This window comes from Martes martes, assembly GCF_963455335.1.
Source record: "Martes martes genome assembly, chromosome: 3".
Classification (NCBI taxonomy): domain Eukaryota; kingdom Metazoa; phylum Chordata; class Mammalia; order Carnivora; family Mustelidae; genus Martes; species Martes martes.
In genome coordinates this window covers 153,891,506-153,912,277 of record NC_137890.1, presented here as the reverse complement: position 1 = coordinate 153,912,277, position 20,772 = coordinate 153,891,506, and the positions used below count along the sequence as shown (strand labels likewise).

Below are 20,772 nucleotides of genomic sequence, written 5' to 3'. Positions count from 1 at the left end.
ACTCCCAGGAAGAAAAAAAATCTTTTTGGATGGATTCTGCAACAACTGCCATTTTTTTCCAGTGCATTCGATATTAAATTTATTGTCGCAGGAGGGGAGAGGATGCCCTTCATCCCCTTACAGTGATGGAGGTTTAATTCAGAGAAAGGAGCCCGGTAGAGGATATCGATGGTACAACAGTTAACTACAGTTGGGGTGGAATCAGAATCCCCCTCTCTAATTGCTATTGATGCCATTTAAGCACACACTTAAAATATTGATTTTAAATGGGGATGCTGAAGCAGGAGAGCCGTGGTGACAGCGGATGGGATTTGCTAGATCCTAGGAACTAACGCAGGAGCAGTGGGCTGGGGTGTGAGGGCTTCATGATACATAGCACATGAGTGTGCAAGGGCTTCATGACACGTAGTACGCGAGTGTGCGGGTCGCTCCGTGCAATGTGTTGTGTGCACTTGGACGTGGGGCCTGGAGCAACCAGGCAGGGCCCTGGCTCCCACATTAGGACACATGGAACCGTCAGGCCAAGTCCCGGAGCTCGTTGTGGCCCCTTTCACATCAAGGAGTAGTGCAGTCGGAGGCAGAGGCACCCAAATTGGGAAGAGCATGTTTCTTGATCAAATGAACAAATGAGTGAGCGGATGGGGGGACACGGGAATGGGGCCGCGTGGAACCCACATGCCAGGTGCTCCTGCTGCCTCAGGGCCGGGGGTTGCTCGCTTATTCGTGCATGAAATCGGGGCTGCACATTTGCACCGTGAAGTCGTCTGGGCAAACCTCAGACCTCTTTCCCTCCTCGGCCCCGTGGGGGTGTTTGGAGGGCTACTCTCTGTGTCACTGTGGTGCATTGTTCTCCATTCCTGTCGCTGTTTCACTTTAGAATCTTTTAGGATTGCCTGCGGTGACCCTCATTTCCTCCCAGGACCAAGAGGAGCCCTCCAGTCCATGTTCCTCTTGGCAGAAGTCAGACTGTACTTGGCCACCTACTTCGTCTTCCCCTCTCCCACCTTTAGGTCTCCATGTATAGGCGTCGGGTCCGTAAGGGTCTGCAGGGATCCCTCACTGCTGGCGTTTCAGGGCAGGTAGCCTATTTCCACGGTGGTCTGGGAGCCAGCCGATTTGGTCTCAGAAATCAAAGGAGCCTGGACGTGTGTTTTCCATTCTGTCAGAGAGCCCTTGGGAGAAGCTCTAAACCCCACCGAAATCCCCCTTCCTTCTGATCCCACTTGGAAGGGAGCCGAGTTGCTGATTTAGGATACACTCTTCTGCCTCTTTAAGCGTTCTTTTTCTTTCTGTCATTGTCACCTGCACGTCCAAACTCCTCTCTTGTCTTTAACCTATAAAAAGATGCCACCTTCGAGAGGAAGATTTGGGGCCGGACGTCAGAAATCTGCGTGGGAGAGACTGGCCGCGTACTTCCAGATGGAGCAAGTCTGCCCAGTGACACGAGTTCCGGTCCTTTTTGATTTGGGATCGCCACTTTCATCTTATTTATGCACATGGAGATATTGATAAAGGGGAAATGTATCCAAACTGAAAATAATTGGATCCCTACCGCTAACTCTGAGATATTAAAAGCAGTACCACTTGGCCACGTCTTTGTCTCGTTAGGTTTGATCATAAGATCACAATATAGTAATCTCGGGCTCAAATTTCTGGCATAAAGATGCACTGTTCCAAATGTGGCCTCAGGGAACATGAGTACCCACACAGCCCCAGGATTATCTCATCTTATTATTTTTCAACAGTTCTTGGCCCGCTGAGGTCAGTGTTTTGTCTCTTTTGAGTGTTCCTCTATGCTTGACACCTTTTCCTATTTTCTTTCTTTAAAAAAAAAAAATGGGCAGGGGGAGGAATCGGGTGGGGGGGATGGGGAAGGACTTTGCACTGATGACCAGAACCCATCTGCAGTTGGGTGGCATCTGCTCCCCACATGTCACTTCCCTCATTAACAAGCAATTGAATTAATTAAATGCTACTCAGAACACGCATAACAAGCTACCGGCAGTGTCCAAATTAGCACTGATAATCAAGGATGATTTCCTTTATTATCCTGCTAAGTGGTGTGCAGACTCTGATCTCCCTGTCTGCCCTCATCTATTTACATACCCCCAGCTTCTGCCTTTGGAAGCGGAGGTTATCTTACCTAGTTAATTTGCCACGATCACCAAGCATGGCGGATTGATGCCCTGCCCCCGCCGCCGCCGCCACCTCGCAGCCCCCTCCCCGCCTGCCCTCCCCCAGCCCCAGCCTTTGTATCTCAAGCTCACTGATAAATTAAAGGCCACCCCTGTGGTCTCTCAAGTGAGTAATAGAGGCAGAAATTTCATTTTGCAACTGGCTGATTTAATGATCCAAAGGGTAATTAATGGCCTGATTATCTTAATGTTAAATATGTCCGGCAGCAATTACTGTGACCTCCCGCTTGTCAAGGTCCGGGCTGTGCTCTTCTTTCAATTAAGTTCTCTGGGGCTTAATGGTATGAATAAACTCCTCTGATTCTATCATCCCGGACGGACGCAGAGGGTTCAGGAGCTGGGGGCTCGCTTGGAGTTTTAATCAGCCTGTCTCCTACTCCGGCGATCAGAGTTAACAATTACAACAAGGACAGCTTAACTTTCTTCTTCCCCGTGCAGAGCACCCACACCCACCCCCCCCCCCACGCACACATGCTTTATTGTTGTTTTATTTTATTTATTTTCTGTCGTTTATTTTAGCGCTCTGAGGGAGAATCCTGTGTGTGGAGGAAGCCGCTGGTCTCTTCCAATATAAATTATCATGTGAGCACTGTGGTTTTTCTGTTTGACAGGCTTAATTAATTGGCAGGAGCCCCCGAAAATGACAGTGCCACTAATTGCAACTCAAAGTGAATTTCTGTCATCGTGGTGTGCCTGTCAGCGGGCGTGCCCCGGCCCTAGCCGGCACAGCGGCCACCCTCCCCGTCCAGTCGGGGACTGGCTCCCGAGCGCATGGGGACAGAGGCAGAACTGGCTTATATGCACGCCGTCTGCGTGGAGAACTGACGTTTACTGCCGATAAAGTTTACACGGCTGCGGCCCTGCAGACCCAACAGCTGCTTGGGGACCTCAAATTCTACTTCAGATATTTCAGCGACGTCTCCTTGCAGGCTGGCTTGGAACCAGACTGCAGGAACCATAACTCACTGAGCGCCCCCCCATGACCGGCTCGTCCTCCCCAGTACATGGTGAAATATGCTTGGTTTACCGGGGCTCTTCCCGGATCAGAAATATCCCACTATAAATATGAAGCCAATTAGAAAAATGTGCAAATGAGAAGTACGTTAACACTGGCTCAGAAATAATGCCTGTAGATTACAGTTGACAACAGATTCGGTGGTTCATCTGATAAACCGCGGTCAGGGAGCTTGGCGGGAATTTCTGTTCAGCTGTAGTGGTCTCCGATTAAGCGCTCGTTAACAGACTCGCTCCAATTGTAAGAAAGCGGATTTAAGAAGATTCTCTCCTTACGGTTCAGTAAAATGGGATCTGCTTTTTACAAGAGAACTGTACCTTCCATTTGCCTTTGAACCAGACGGACAATGTAGTGCTCTGGTGTATTGTGGCCGCCCGCTGCCCGCAAACCCCAGGGTTTGTTTGATCCTGCAGGAGACTGAATGTGTCCTGGGAGCCAGTGTGGCTACCGGGAAGCTGTCTTGAGTTGAAAATCCCTCTCGTTTACTCTCTGAAATGGAGCGATGGAGACAATTAAGGAGTTTTTTTTATTTCTAAGAATTTTTATTGCCACCGGTAGATGTAAATGCAAGCCAGTGGCCAGCGCTGGCAGCCTCTGGGGGTCCTGCGCACGCCTGGGCCTCTGGCTCGTTTTGAGTGTATATAAGGGAATGTCACGCTAAGATTAACCTCTTGGGGCTTGAAGTACCTATCATGGAAGACATTCCAAACAATGGGCCCATGAATTCTTTCTACAATAGCTGCCTCTGTTTTTATTCCTATGATGGTAGAACATTTTCCAAAGCGTCTTTTCTTCCAGTGTTGTTTTGAGTCTTTTGCACCAGAAACTTTCTCTCTTCTGGGGAACTTTCTGCTCGGTGCTGTGAGCTTTTCCTTAGCACGGAGCTGTCCTATGACACAGGACGATCCCCATTTTCCAAGCAAGAAGAGTGTGAACCTAAGGTTCTTGTGTCGTTTCTCTGGGATCCCACACAGGACTATGGGCTGGATCACGTGAATTCAGGATCACACTCCTGGAACCCACTCTTGGTCCTTCTGTTGCTCCTGTCCTTGGTCACTCAGCCTCATGTGGCTAAATCCAGTAGCTAAATCCATGTGGCTAAATCCTGTGGCATTTAGAGATGCAGTGTCCCCTCCCCCTCCTCCCCAAGGCCCCAGCTCTCTCGTTAGCATGGTGTCTCTGTGTATATATATTACCAGTGTAAAGTGATAATATGTAAGATCACATAGCCACCATATCTCTCCACTCATGAAATCCAGTGGCCTCACTCATAGTAACTGAAGTATGATAAAGCATCATTCATTTCTGTTTGCATTCATGGGGCAAACCTGATCTTTTAAGTCATTTAGTCATGATTCTAAAGTCTTCATTTTCTGTAGTCGGTGCTAATCTTGAAAGCTCTAAGTATCTGGATCAGCCACCACAGATGTGTGGATCGAGCCCCGACATTTCATGTAACTACATCCTTCTGCCTGGGGCTCCCTCTGTCCATGACCCTGACACAGCATTGTGTGTTGAGAACATTCAGCTTCCATTTCCAGAAAGCCTTACAATCTTCTAGCCTGCCTGTGCATTTATTATCTGCATGATGAAATGCACAGGCAGGCTAGAAGATTTCTAGTTTGGGTTCCATGACCAGCATTTTCTGAGATTTTTTATTTAAAACAAAAAACAGGGTATGTTCTCTTTTTTAATAGGAAACTACCCATTATTTCCACCCACTTGATCATGTAGATTTAATGTTGAAACAATATTTATGAAGTTTCCTGTGTTCTTTTTTTTTTTTTTTAAGATTTATTTATTGGAGAGAGAGAGAGTGGGGGGGACAGGCAGATGGAGAGGGTAAGAGGGAGATCTCAAGCAGATGCCCCACTGAGCACGGACCCCAACATGATGCTCAATCTGAGGACCCTGAGATCATGACCTGAGCCAAAAATCAAGATCCAGACTGTCAACTGACTGAGCCATTCAGGCACCCGTCCTGGGCTCCTTTTTATCTGGAAGACAAAATCAGCTGTGTACATGGGTCCTTCAGGCTAACAGTGAGAGAGACAAGTGGTCTGTGCCATCTCAGATGCTGGCAAGGGTCTACTGATGTGGATGATGTGGTTTTGTTTATTTCACTTTATACCTGTAAAGTGGTTTTACTGAGCATCAGCATCACCTAGAGGTGTATGTTTTTGGCCCTACCCCACACCTACCCAGTTGGCATTTCTAGGGAGGGGCCCAGCAATATGCTTTAACCTTCTACATGATTCTTATGCTTATTAGAATTTGAGAAGCACTGGTTCACACCAGGCTGCATAGACAAGTGTTCACAGCCCTTCCTGGAGTCCACTCCCTATCTCAGCCTAAGTCCCTGGACTTCATCCCTCATTTCTTGAGACGCAGGTGTCTGTCCTCTTTGTTTACCAGACAGTTGTATGGCCTGACATATCCAGGATGCCAACCCAGCAGCTGCTGCCATCCACAGAGTACATCTCTTTGTCTTGCCCCAGTACAAGAGGTTTATACGCTATGATCAAATGTCATTGTCCCCAGGAATGCAAGGTTGGCTCAACACCCAAAAATCAGTCCATGTAAAACACTACATTAATAGAATAAAGGACAGTACACAATCATCTCAGGAAATGCAGAAAATAAATCTGACAAAATTCAGCACCCTTTCATGATACAAACACTCAGCAAACTGGGAATAAAAGGATAGTCAGCCTGCATCTGTAAAAAGCCCACAGCTAACACCTGCTGAATGGTAACATACCAAAGGCTCTCCCTCTAAGATCAGGAACAAAGCAAGGATGTCTGCTGTCATCACTTCTATTCAACATTGTACTGGAGGTTCAAGCCAAGGAATTAGGCCAGAAAAAGAAACGAAAATCATCCAAATTAGAAGTTAAAGTATCTCTCTTGGCAGATGAGATGATCTGTATATCAGAAGTCTGCCAGAATCCACAATGAATTATTAGAGCTAATAAGTGAGTTCAACAAAATTGAAGGGTACAGAATCAGGTACAAAACTCAATTGTATTTCTATATACTTGCAGTGAACAATCCAAAATAAAATTTAAGAACAAAATTCCATTTAGTATAGCATCAAAAATAATATACTTAGAAATACATTAACCTGTGTACTGACAGTCACAAAACATCATTGGAAGAGATTAAAGAAGACCTAAATAATTGACAGGACATCCCGTGTTCATGGACTGGAAGACTTAATATTGTAAAGATATCAGTACTTCTCAAATTGACATGCAGATTCAACACAAAGTTGGTCTTTCACAATCTCAGCTGCTTTTTTTCTTGTTTTACAGAAATGGACAAGCTGATCTTATATGGAAATCTTATATGGAAATGTAAGAGACCCCCATCCCCAGATAGGCAAAACAATCTTGAAAAAGAATAACTAAGTTGGAGGACCCACACATAAAACTAACTACAAGAGTATAATAATCTAAGGCTGTGTGATATTGGCATAAGAATAGACTTAGAGATCAATAGAACAGAGTTGAGAGTTATGTAATACCCCATACATCTATGGTCAATTGATTTTCAACAATGATGACAAAACAATTCAGTGGGTGTGGGGGGAACAGTCTTTTCAACAGGTATCCAGATGCAAAAGAATGAAGTTGGACCCCTCTCTTTATATGCCATATATAAAAGTTAGCTCCAAAGGAATCAAAGACCTTAAGTATAAAGACTGAAACTTTATTATAATACTTTTAGAAGAAAACATGGGTAAATATTTGTGACCTTAAATTTGGCAATGGCTTCCTAGATACGACATCTAGAGCACAAGGAACATAAAGAAAAAGAGATTGGACTTCATGGAAATTAAAAATCTCATTGCTTCAAAGGACAATACCAAGCAAGTGCAAAGGCAACACTGGGTGGCTCAGTTGGTTAAGCATCTGCCTTTGGCTCAGGTCATGATCCCAGGGCCCTGGGATCAAGTCCTGCTGAGCAAAGAGCCTGCTTCTCCCTCTGCCTGCCACTCCCCCTGCTTGTGCATGCATGCGCTCTTTCTCTCTCTGACAAATAAAATCTTAAAAAAAAAAAAAAAAAAACTATGAAAAAAAAACAACACACAGAATGGGTGATAATATATAAAAACTGTATATTTAATGATCTAGTGTCCAGATCATATAAACAATGTTCACAGCTCAACAATAAGAAGACAAATAATCCAGGTTTTAAATGTGCAGACTCTGAAAAGACATTTTTCTAAGCAAGATGCAAACACATAAAAAGATGCCAAGCATCATTACGTACTAGGGAAATGGAAATGAAGCCCATATTGAGAGACTACTTTACACCCACTAGCATGGCTGTAATCCAGAAGATGGACAGTGGTGGGTGTTGGCAAGGATGTGGAGAAACTAGAACGTTCCTACACTGTTGGTGGAAATAGTAGATCACAGAGCGCCTTGGAAAACAGCCTGGCATTTTCTCAAAAAGTGAAACATAGAGTTACCATGTGACCAAGCAATTCTCCTCCTAGGTATATACTTAAGAGAAATGAAAACACATGCCCATACAAAAATTTACACTTACGTGTTCACAGAAGCACTATTCATAATAGCCAAAAAGTGAAAACAAAACGCCCATCAACTGATTAATCAATACGTAAAATAGGGTCTATCCATACAATGGAATGTTATTCAGACATAAAAAAGGAATAAAGTACCATGTATGCTGCAATTTGTGTGAACCTGGAGAACAAAATGCTGAGTGGAAGGAGCCAGACACAAGAGACCACATGTTATACAATTCTGTTTATACAGAATGTCCAGAATAGGCAAATCCATGGAGACAAAGTAGACAAGTGCCTGCTGGGGGCTGGGCGAGGCAGGGCAGTGAGGCCTAGGGACTGGCTTTCTTTTGGGGATACTGAAAATGACCTGGATTTCCGTGGTGGGAATGGTTGTACAACTTTGTAAATATCCTAAACACCACTGAATTGTACACATTTAAAGGGTGGATTTTATGACATACAAATGATGTCAACTTAAAAAAACCGAGGAATTTCCAAGGAGAAAGGTGAGGCAAGACATTCTGCAAAGAGAGAACATTCTGGGCAAAGGTGCAGAGGCATGTGTGGTGGGGAAAGGTTGGCCCGGCCAGCCCGTCTGCCCCTCGTCCGGTGTGGGGAGACAGTGGAGGAGTTTTTCCAGTGTGATGCTTTGACCGGTGGTTCCACTCTAGCCAGAGCTCCCTGTACTTGGAAGGATAGACCAGACGAGGATGAGACCAGGAAGAAGGACATGCCAATCGAGTCTGAATTGGTGATCATCCCTACCAGGGCCTTCGGAGGACCTGTGCGAGGCCCCAGGCACAGCCTGCCATTGTGGCACGGAATCCACACAACACACCGACGTCCTTCAGAGTGTCCTTCCCTGGGCCATGGGACAATGGCCAAGGCCATTAACTAACAAGCAGAACAAACAAGGTAACAAGTCACAAGCCCCTGATGGATCGATGTCATGATAGTAAAGGTAAAAGTTGCACAGGAAGAGGGCAGGGTAGTGCCACAGCCTGCCCAGCACGGCCCTGGCCCAGCCGTGGCCGTCCTGTTGTGGCTTCAGAGCAGGATCTCTGGGCCACACCTCCAAAACCAGCAGACAGAGCGAGCCTCCCCTTCTGCAGAGCCCTGATTTCCCCAAGAAACTGGCTGTGGTCCCAGGGAGTAGGAACAGCAGGGGCAGTGCTAGTAAAGCCTCAAATAATTAAATGTCATTTGTAATTTCTACAAACTTTCATCGACCTGAGATCCAGAAGACGAACATTTCTGGAATACACAGCACTCAGTCTTAGGGACTCGCTCATATGGAAAGCATCTCTAATGTGCATGATCTAATACAAATGACCCTGGGGGGCAAATACATAATCATGGTTACTTACTCATGACTTTCTCCTTGACAACCCCCAAGTGCCACCCTGTGTGTTTTCACATGGATCCTCATGATCTCAATGAGCTTGGAAGATACTTGTTTGGAATCAGAGAAGAGGACCCCCAGGCAGGCAAAATGTCTTGCATGTAATCTAACCCAGACTTGGAGCAGAGTTAGCTCATGGACTTAACCATCCAGGGCCCCTAAGAAAAGTTGGGTGCATGACTTGCAAGTGTGGAATTCTGTCAACAAAGGACCACAGCCGTGAGCCATGCCTTCCCACCACTCCAGTGGTTTTCAGCTGGGAGACATTTGGAATAGACTGTGGGGTAGGTTATGGGACTGGGGCCCTGCGATGCCAGTGCCCGGGTAGGAGGAGTCACTTTGCCCAGAGTTACTACAGCGCCCTGACGGAGGAACACAGTAGAGCCAACCATGAAGTAAACACGTGCTGCTCTGATGAACAGAACCAGCCCTCCCCTCACAGGCTGCCTACACACTTCCACAGACTCCAGCAGAAGCCTCTGGGGAGCCAGGACCTCTCGCAGGAGGTTGCTTCTTGGTGTGGGCAGTGGATGAACTCAAAAAGAGGAACGCGTTTTCATTCTAGAATGCCAAACTGTACCTTTGTAAATGCATTAGGTGAAACGAGGATAATTGTATACTCCATAAAGTTCCAAAGGAACCACAGTAGATGCTCAATAAATATTTGAGAGCCTATGGGTTTTCTTCCCCAAAAAACTAAAGTTAGGACTATGATGCATGATCACTAAAAAGGAACTGGAAGTAAATGGCTGGCCAGTGGCCCCAGGGAGTATCTGTCTGATGGAAGATATATGCAAAATAGTGTGAACACCAGTCCTTGGAGAAGGTGATGAAGCAGAGTCATGTGCCCCAGCGACTTAGAGCTGTGTAGAATGCAAACTCATTTAAAAGCTAGGAGACAGCTTAGAGAGGTGTAAGGCATAGGGTATCTTGAGACTTGCGTATGAAGCAGTGTTTCTGGGACTGGGATCCAGGTCCTATCCAGGGGCTCTAATCTAGTGGGAACAGCACCCCATGGGGCTACCATAACGCAAGACTGAAGGGTACTGCAGTATGAGTACAGATAAACAGTACAGTTGCCTAAATGCATAATCAAGAGTAAACTTTGCATCAGGAAGAAAGGTGGGATGTTATGTCATTTTCTGTCATAAGTAACCGTATAGTTCCAAAAACTTACTCTTGATTTCAAAGTTCTCATTTCCTTGTTACGTTCCTGTCCAAGACTGTTCTTTAACAATCATGTTTCATCTTGACAAAGCATGTGCGAGTTTTTCTTCATCTCCTGGGATTGACCCTGTTTTCCAAAGTGCGACAAAAGCCAGTGGCTGGGCCATGTTGTGAGGCAGCATCTGAGGATGACGTCACCAGCCATCATGGTAAAGGTGACGGCTGCGCCCATACGAAGTGAGGGTGCCTCTTCTTAGACTCAGTTGGGACAAAGCAGAGCACCCTTTCCAGGTGACATCATTGCCAAGGGGACACACATCTCTGCCACCAGGAAGGGAGCAGTAAGGGATTGAAATGTAATCATGGTTATACTGAGAAAATGGTTTCCAAGATGGCAAGGCACCAAGAGCTGAGCAGAAAAGCACAAGTCAGGAAGGTCCAGAATGTTCTGTGAAGTCATATGATGTCCTACAGTTGGAAGAAGATCTAAAGTGCCCCCTGTCAGCCCACATGTTTGGCAATGGCCATGGAAGTGCGGTGATTCATGAAGGCCACTGCTTCTTCCATGGTCACTGGGTTTATGTGAGGTCTTCCCAATGGAATATCCTGTGACCCAAAGCAAGGTGACTTCAAGGGTGGGCTTGATTCCCCCTTGGCCTCTGACACCACCCCTCTTATGTCCAGCACACCGAAGACATCAAGGCCAGAAATAAGCCGAACAAGTCCCAAAGGCCTGGGGCCGCCAAGAGAACTTGCCCAAGTAGGTGGGCAAGCCAGGCATTCCCTACACGACCTGCAGCCTCCAGGAATAGGGAGATCCATTGAGGCTAAAAAGGCCACATGTACAGGCCACCCACAGCCTGCACACTTTGGGGGCCCCTGCTACTGAGGTCTCTAGCAGCTCTTGGAAGGCGGGCAGGCTCTGTCCCCATGGTACGGCTGAGGACATGAAGGTCACACAGCAGGTACTCGGTGACATGGAGTCCAGGGCCGGGAACCTACAGCCTGTGCTCTACACCTCAGTGCTTTGCTGCTAGGCTCCTGGGCCGGCAACTGAAGGCTGCTGCGTGTAATGCCGGACAGCAGTGAGATGTGGCACAGCAGCCGCCGGGGTCTGCAGGACATGGGACATCAGAGGCAGCGTATCGGTGCCTGTGCCTCTCGCCCCACCCGTACCGAGCAGGCAGCTCGGGCCAGGGGGCTCGTCACTTCCCAAGCCTGCACTGCCATATGGCACAGCTTTTCTGGGCTTGGTGACCGTAATGCCATCTGAGTGCCATGGAGAATGCGGGGCCAGAAACACAGTGTCTGAAATTTATATTTCATTTTTCAGGCGTAGCAAACACTGAGACGCAGCCAGTTTCTCTCGAAAGTCGGCATCTCAATACACTGGGTTTTGATTCCCCCCGAGGCATGGTGGGTTGTACCCACCTTCCTCAGGGTGAAGAACCACAGGTCAGCTTTAGGAAGCTTACAGCCTTCCTGTTGCTTGGATGCCATGTCTGCTTTAGGGCAGGGGTACCGGTCTGTTGAGCACTTTGTAGGAGCAAAGAGAAGAAAAGAGGAATATTTTGTGATGCTTATTGAAAATAGTGATTTTGCTCTGATGCGCACCCCAGCATGCATGACTGTCTTCTGGGCAGCAGGTCCTTATGTGAAAAAGCCGCCTGGAGGGTTGGAGTTAAGGGAAGGCTGGGAGGCCCTTCTGGATGCCAGGAGAAATTTCTGGAAGGTGATACGTCAGCTGCCAGGAGAAGCTTCTGGAAGGCGATACGTCTACTCCCAGGACCCAGACAGTATTGTTGCTGTGCTTTAAGGAGCACCAATTCCCGACAGGGCAGTCTCTCAGTGTCTCTTGATCAGGAAAGGTGCTTTCTGAATTTTATTTTAAAGATAATACCAAGATAACAAGCATAATGGCTTTTCTCCTCTGTTGTGGAAGCTTTCATCAGCAGCTTGAAAGGGGATGGGGGCAGTACGTAGCTTTGTGAAAAGCTCAGGCTTGGCGTCTGTGAGCTGGGAACTTCGTCGCGGCTTCCTGGAGCAGGAAGATGCCAGCGGAGCACAGAGGCCCTGACCCATCTTCCATGTTGCTGTGAGCTTGGCCCGTGCAGAGCCCTGAGAGGCAGCTGCTGGTGGAGGGCTGCTGGGCTGCTTTTCCTGGCTCTCCCCAAGCCCTGGGGAAGCTCATGTGGGTGAAGGGGTGTGCTGTGCAGCTACAGAACAGGACAGCTGGACCCCAGTCCTGGGCCTTGCCTGCCCTCGTCTGTGAATGCTAATTACACCTGTTCCTAAAACTCCCAGCATCCCTTCAGACACTTACCCTCACCTAAAACCCACTGAGCGGGTCCCCGTGGGGAGGGCCTGAGAGCCAGCCAAGCGGTGACCCCATGTGTCCCTCGGGGTGGCCAGGGAGCTCACTCAACACAGGGAGCAGACAGCGGCTCCGGCCCGAGCACCAACCCTCATCCAGAGGCCCACAGGTAAAGCCAGCAGCGCTTTGCTTTGCCTCAGTGGCGTCCTTTGCAGACCCACCATCAGGCGGTCTACCCCATCCAGGTGGGTAACGTGCAGGTGAGACAGACACAGACATTCCAACTTAATCACAGGCTTCTGGAAAAGCTCCTGGCTTTGGCGGTGTTGGAAAGGCTCTGTCCTGATGTCTGCACGTGTGGTTTGGAAACTGTCGAGCTGGGTGAGGCTGAATCACTCATCTGGGCGCAGGGAGCACACGAGTGGGCTTTGAGTTAGGAGCCTCGGCTCGCTGCCTCCGGCGCCGGCCACCCTATTGTTGCGCCTGCTTGTTACCCTGCCATCCACTGGCTGCGCTTTATTTCTGAAGTGCACTCCCCTTGCGGCTGGTTTTCATCTGACTGTGAAGCAGCCATCAAAGGAAACTACCCTAAATGTTCTGTTCGCCGACAGCCTGGAAACCTTTGCTGACATGTTGCTCATGCACGGGCGGGCTCTCAAGAATGGGAACGGTGTCTGGCCAGCCCATGGGCAGCTAGGTGGTGAGCGAAGGGAGGCCCGCAGGGGCTGCAGAGTGAGTGGAAAAGGAGCCCTTTTAACGTCCATATTGACAGTGAAGTCCTGTTCCCCAGGGCAGGCAGTGGGTCCAATTGTTGCTGGAACGGTTCGTCTCACTAATCCTTCTAGAACGGGGATCTTTGACAGTTGCCTCAGGTTGAGTTTGAGAGCCCTGCCATGAGCAGCTGGGTTGCCTGTTTATCGAGAGCCCTGGGGCTCCCGTCCCAGCAGTGGGACTAGCCCTCCAAAGCCCTGAAACTGTCCCTCGAACTCATCAGCGGCAATACTCTTTTTGCCCTTAAATATGAACTTTCAAGTTGCTGGGGCTTTTCCCCGTGTGTCTTCTGCTGAGATTCTGTGGAATGGCTGACCTGTGGTGGGTGTGTGTCCAGCAACGTCCATGTCACTGTTCAGCACCTCGGGTCGGGGTGGGGGGGCATGGCTTGGCTGTGTGTCCTGAAAAACCCCACTCTCCTAGGTTGTTTCCCTGATCCAAGGAAGGACTTGAGGTCTCAGGGTTGCATTCTCCCCTGGGGCAGGGGGTTCTCTCTGCCTTCTTCAGCACCATTGAATGACCACCCTCCCAAGCTCATGGAGGCCGACCACAGTGCAGATCCATTCACCAAAGTAGGGACTACAAGAAGCTTTGACGTGTGGGCTGATGCGAGCATGCAAAGGCCAGAATTATGAGTGCCTTATTCTAAAAGTCCAAGTAGAAACCAGAGACTCCCCCAGAAGACTCCTTTGGCAGTTGTTGAGGTGAATTATGAACTCCTGGAATTGTTAGATTATTTATTTAGTAAGACAGGGGAGGGGTAATTTTTAAAAATTTATTTTGAGGTAAACTTTACACACAGTGCATTGGACACATTTTGGGTATGTGATCAGTCCCACTGGGTTTTTTTCATTTGTAAAATTAATTTAAATTCCATACAGTGCTAGATTAGTTTTAGGTGTGCGATAGAGCGATTTGGCCCCTCCATACATCACCCGGTGCTCATCAGGACAGGTGTCCTGCTTCATCCCCATCACCTGTTTTCCCCCCTCCACTCTGGTCCCCATCAGTGTGTTCTCTAGAGTTAAGAGTCTGTTTCTTGATCTGCTCCTCTTTCTCTCTCTTTTTTTCCTATGTGCTTCTATTTCTTTAATTCCACATGAGTGAAATCATCTGATAGATTTCTTTCTCTAATTCATTTTACTTAGCATAATATACTTTAGCTCCATCCATGTTATAGCAAATGGCAAAATTTTATTCTTTTTCATGGCTGAATACTATTCCTGGGGGGTGTGTATGCGTGTGTGTGTGTGTGTACACACGTACCTACAACATCTTTTTTATCCCCATTCGTCTATCAGTGGACACTTGGTCTGCCTTCATACCTTGGCTATTGTAAATAATGCTGTAGTAAACATGGGGGTGCGTGTATCCCTTTGAATTAGTGTTTCTGTATTTTTGTGGTAAACACCCAATAATGCCATTACTGGATCATAGGGTAGCTCTAATTCTAACATTTTGAGGACCTGGAGGGTCCTTTTCCACTGAGTCTGCACCCATTTACATTCCCACCAACAGTGCACAAGAAAGAGTTCTTTTTTCTATACATCTTTGCCAACACTTGTTTTTTGTGTTGAGGATTTTAACCATGCTGACAAGTATGAGGTGATAGCTCATCATGGCTGTGATTTGCATTTCTCTAATGATGAATGAGCATCTTCTCATGTGTCTGTTGATCATCTGGATGTCTTCTTTGGAGAACTGTCTGTTCATTCTTAATTAGGTTATTTGGTTTTATTGTGTTGTGTAAGTTCTTTATATATTTTGGATATTAACCCTTTAATCTGTTAAGGTATTTGCAAATATTTTCTCCTGCAATACAAACTACTGAATACAAACATTCAGTAGGTTGCCTTTTAGTTGTGTTGATTGTTTCCTTTGCTGTGCAGAAGCTTTTTATTTTGATGAAATCATAATAGTTTGTTTTTGCTTTTGTGTCCCTTGCGTCAGGAAACATATGTAGAAAAATGTTGCTATAGCCAATGTCAGAGACATTTCTGCCTGTGCTCTCTTCTAGGATTTTTATGGTTTCAGGTCTCACCTTTAGATTTAATCCATTTTGAATTTATTTTTGTATATGGTGTAAGGAAATGGCCCAGTTTCATCTTCTGCATGTAGCTGTCCAGTTTTCCCAAACCGTTTGTTGAAGAAACATTTTTCTCTTCGATATTCTTCCCTGCTTTGTCAAAGATAATTAATCATATAATTGTGAGTTTATTTCTGGGCTTTCTGTTCTGTTCCATTGATCTGTGTCTGTTTTTACCAGTACCATACTGTCTTGATCTCTACAGCTTTGTAATACCACTTGAAGTCCAGAATCTTGATGCCTTCAGCTTTGTTTTTCTTTTTCAAGATTGCTTTGGCTATTCGGGATCTTTTGTGGTTCCGTGGAAGTTTTAGGATTGTTTGTTCTAGTTCTGTGAAAAATGCTCTTAGTGTTTTGATAGGGATTGCATTAAATCTATAGATTGCTTTGGGTAGTATAGACATTTTAATAATACTTGTTCTTCCAACCAATGAGCATGGAATATCTTTCCATTTCTTTACATCATCTTGAATTTATTTCATCAGTGTTTTATAGTTTTCAGAGTATGGATCTTTCACCTCTCTGGTTAAGCTGATTCCTAGATATTTTTGGTTTGATACAATTACAGATAGGATTGTTTTCTTAATTTACTTTCTGCAGCTTTGTTATCAGTGGATAGGAATGCAACAGATGTCTGCATATTGATTTTGTATTCTTCAGCTTTACTGAATTGACTTACCAATTCTAATAGTTTTTTGGTGGAGTCCTTATGGCTTTCTATATATCTAATACCATGTCGTCTGCAAATAGAGCTTTACTTTTTCTTTACCAATTTGAATGCCTTTTATTTCTTGTTGTTGTCTGATTGCTGTGACTAGGACTTCCAGTACTGTTGAATAGAAGTGGTGAACGTGAACATGTTTGTCTTGTTTCTGACCTTAGAGGGAAAAGCTCTCCATTTCTCCCCATTGAGTATGATGTTCACTGTGGGTTTTTCATATATGATCTTCAGGATGTTGAGGTATATTCTCTCTAAACCTATTATGTTACCAACAAATTGGAACAACCTAGAAGAAATGGTTAAATTCCTAGACACATAAACTACCAAAACTGAAGCAGGAAGAAGTAGAAAATTTGAACAGACCCATAACCGGCAAGGAGATTGAATCGGTAATCAAAAACCCCCAACAAACAAAAGTCCAGGACCAGATGGCTTCACAGGCAAATTCGACCAGACATTTAAAGACAAGTCAGTACCTGTTCTTCTCAAACTATTCCAAAAAGTAAAAGAGGAAGGAAACTTCCAAATTCGTTTCATGAGGCCAATATCACCCTGATCCCCAAACCAGATAAAGACACCACAGGGAGAGGACAGGCCAGTATCTCTGCTGAACATAAATGCCATTCCACCAGTTTTAACAAGCACACACACCTGTGTAACTCACACTCCTGTCAGTACCCCTCTGTCATCCCAGGAAGTTCACTCTCGTTCCCCTTCCAGCTAATCTCTGTGTTAGGCAGTCATGGGTTTGATCTCTATCAGGACAGATTAGTTTTGCCTCTTCTAGAAATTTACATAAATAGTATTATATGGTATGTACTGTTTTTCTGACTGACTTCTGTCCCTCAAAAGTATTGAAAAGTGTTAAGGTTCTATCACAGGTATATTTTTTTGCACTCCTTGTTTTTTTCAAAGAAATATCTAGAATATAGTTTCTCATCAGCCATTGTTTTTCCCATTTTATGAATTTTGAATCACTATGACCTAAGAGCTAAGTGTATGTCAGGTGCACTGTAAGTGGATCTGGTTCTGGTGCTGAGGTTCAAGGACAGACTCAGGTCAGACTCTTAGTTTATACTGATTTGTCGTGTATCCTGGGCTGTTTGTGTCTCAGTCACCCTGTCTGCAAAGTGGGGATAATTACAATACCTGCCACAAGGGAAGATTTTGAGAAGTAAGTGAGAAATAGAAGTAGTGCAGAAATATATGTAATACCAAAACTTGTAAATAAAGGTCAGAATTCTAGGTAATTATTACCTACTAGCTCTCGTTAGGAAAGGGGGAAAAAATTCTAGGAGTTCAGATATGTTGGGATCTGGTTCAACAAGCTTATTTAAAAATGATAGTAATACACACTTCCTGTTTACTGCAGCATCCTGAATGAGTCATAAACACATTACATCTGCAACTATTATAATACCCAGTACTGACCCAACCACTTTGGGACAGACAAGAAGAATATTTCTGAAAAGACAATTCAGTTATTATGACATAATGTTACTGTGTGCTCAGTTCTGTGGCTAAGACTACAAGTGGCCACATATCTGAAGAAGAGAATAAAGTGACATTTCCTCTTTGGTTCTGGGGAGTCAGCCTTGTCCCTTAGAGAGACGTCCTCCTGTCCCTTAGAGAGAGACGTCCTCCTCATCCTTTGCAGCCTGAGTGTTCCGAACCTTTGAGACGAGACTCAGGAACTTCGAGAGATGTTCCGGTGTGGTCACAGAAGCCAGAGAAGCAGGGACCACCCCCGGGGCATGGATGTTCCAGATCATTGTCACTGGTCTAAGGCTGTCTGGGCCAGCAAAGGGAAGGGCAGGTTGCATGCGGTCCTCTAAGATGGGTGGCTCTCACCGAAATCAAATAATTAGCTTCAAATCAACGTGTGACAACTTAACAGGTAAAAAAGATACTTATGTTTTTTAAAATAATAGTGCTTAATGTTACCCAGGGTTTCCTGGAAATGTGCCCATGTCCATTACCCCCACACACACACTGGTGGCAGTAAAAATTGGCAAAATTACCAGAATCTTCCTGGAAGGAACTTAGCAATGTGTATAAACAGCCTTCAAAACGACATGCTTTTTGACCTAGCAGTACTTCTAGCATTTATTCTAAATGATGAGGCTCTAAGAAAAGATTTCATTGCAAAGGTATTCATTGCATCATTGTTGCAAAGTTAAAAATTTTAAATAAAGCAGGATTCCAAATAGGTGATTACATTATTTATTTAGTATACAAATAAGGTATCAATTATATAAAATGCATACATGATTATAGTACAGAGTATATACCGTGAAGCATTTTGAAGCCTTTAAAAATGATGCCACTAAAAATATAGTCACACAGAGGGGTAGTCACACTATGTTAAATTAAAAGCATCTTACAGATTAGAATGTACCCCAGATTGCTAATTTTGACTTTCTTGTAAAAGACCGAAGCCTTATTAGAAGGACTGGGGTTATATTATTAGCATGGGCATCATGTAGATGACCATGCTTCTCAGACAGTGTGAGATTGGTACTACCCAAGGGTGCACTTGCCTGCTCTGTCCAAAGGCCCGTAGCTGGCGTACTAAATTAGGAATGTGCAGATTATGGCTTGCTGAGTGAGGAGGCATGAGACCCTCACACAGAATTGGTTGGTGGCTCCCTCAGCATCCCAGCTTCCATTTTGGGGAAATGAAAACCTTAGGTCATTTTGATTGAAGGCACAGTTCCAGTGTACCCCAACAAAGGAAGTAGAGCCTAGGATGTATTCTTACTTATAGAGCCCAGGAATGGGGGGGGGCGGTGGGGAAGGACAGTTTTCTGACCCAGGTCACAAGGCAGCGGGAGATAGACAGCAGGGTAGCAAGCACCTGTTATGAAAGTTGTTTGGGGCTAAGCTCGCTAACTTTGCTCATGGTCAACTCTAAGTGGTTATTTTAAAAGGTGCGGGGGAAGAGCCAGGCGGGAACGTGGGACGGGCATCCTAAGCTCAGGTCCTTCTCTAAATGTCCAGGTTCTGGGTGTGAGCAGGGTGTCATGCTATCAGCTGTCTAGGCAGCACCTCAGATAGCTGTCTCCCCTGCCCATGGGGCCCTGGCATCCCTGGCTGTGCTCAATGCTAGGAGTGGTAAAGCTGGGGAGCGTGAAACTTGGGGGCAGGGGGTGTGATACTTGGATTTGAGCTGCGCAGCCATGAAGTGGGCCCTCCCTAGGTCTTCGTTTCCGTTCTTTTTTTTTTTTTTAAAGATTTTTATTATTTATTCACTTGATAGAGATCATGAGTAGGCAGAGAGGCAGGCAGAGAGAGAGGCTCCCCGCAGAGCAGAGAGCCCGATGTGGGGCTCGATCCCAGGACCCCGAGATCACGACCTGAGCCGAAGGCAGAGGCTTAACCCACTGAGCCACCCAGGTGCCCTGTTCGTTTCCGTTCTTATAGGAGAACCTGGCTGTTCTCTTTTTGTTGCCATGGGCTGCATTTGGGGGGCAGAGCGGATGGTGAGGGGTGGTATCCAGAGCACCAAGTCTGCCACCCGCATGATTAATCATGAGAATGAGCCATATTTACATAGACTGATTCTGAAGGACTGTTGGCAGGTGAGGAGTGTCAGTAGCATTATGAGTGCCTCAAAAGGTTCAGTGTAAACACGGAGTTCCCACAGGACCCAGGACTTCCACCCCTAGGCATATACACAAGAGAAACGAAAACATGCATCCACACAAAAACTTGTTCGCCAGTGTTCATAGCAGCATTGTTCACAGTGGTCCAGAAGTGGACACGAACCAAACATCCATCAGCCTAGGAACCGTGTGGACTGTCCACACAATGGGCTGTTTCTCAGCCCTAAAAAGAGCAATGTACTGATTCTCACTACAACACAAATGACCTTGAAAACACTATGCTAAGCGGAATATTGTCAGCTTCTGTTTGTATGGAACACCCAGAATAGGGCAGCTCTGTAGAGACAGACAGTGGGCTGCTGGTGGCCAGGGCCAGGTCCAAGGGAATGCAGAGGGAGATGGGCAGTCCTGCTGACAGGAGTGCGATCACTTTTTGGGGTGATGACAGTGGGCCAAACTTGATTGTGCTGGTGGTCACATAACTGTGAAAATGTGAAAAACATTGAATTGTACACTTTTAATGGGTGAATCATGTGGTATAGGGACTGCATCTCAATAAAGCTGTGAGATTTAAAAAAAAAAAAATACGCCATCCATTTTAAGTGGCAAGAAGAAGAAAAGGCAGCAGGCTCTCAAGTTTTAAGTGAAGCTTGAAAAAAATCACGTTTCCACGGCAAATAGTAAGCGTTTGCAGAGCACAAGGCGTTGCCCGCACGGGGAAGACCAGGCAGGGTCACCCCAGCCATCTGGCTCGAGGCAGCATGGCTTCCTCCTTTGACCTCAATGGCCTTCTCCCCACAGAATGTGTCCAGAAGATGAGAGAGTCACTCAAGGTCAACATGCGGGATTTCTCAAGTATCCCCCAGGGTTTGCCTTGGGACTGCAGGAGGGGCCTGTGCTTCCCCACACAGGCATGCACTAGTCAGAACCCAAACATGGGTCCATATGGCTGCTCGCTG

At 46.0% G+C, this 20,772-nt stretch overlaps 1 protein-coding gene across 4 annotated transcripts in view; it reads left to right on the top strand.

Annotated features, from left to right (window-relative positions):
- Positions 1-20,772, top strand: part of AGAP1 (ArfGAP with GTPase domain, ankyrin repeat and PH domain 1) — a gene marked incomplete at its 5' end in the record, with an annotated part of 507,381 nt that overhangs the window by 452,164 nt on the left and 34,445 nt on the right. The window lies entirely within an intron of this gene.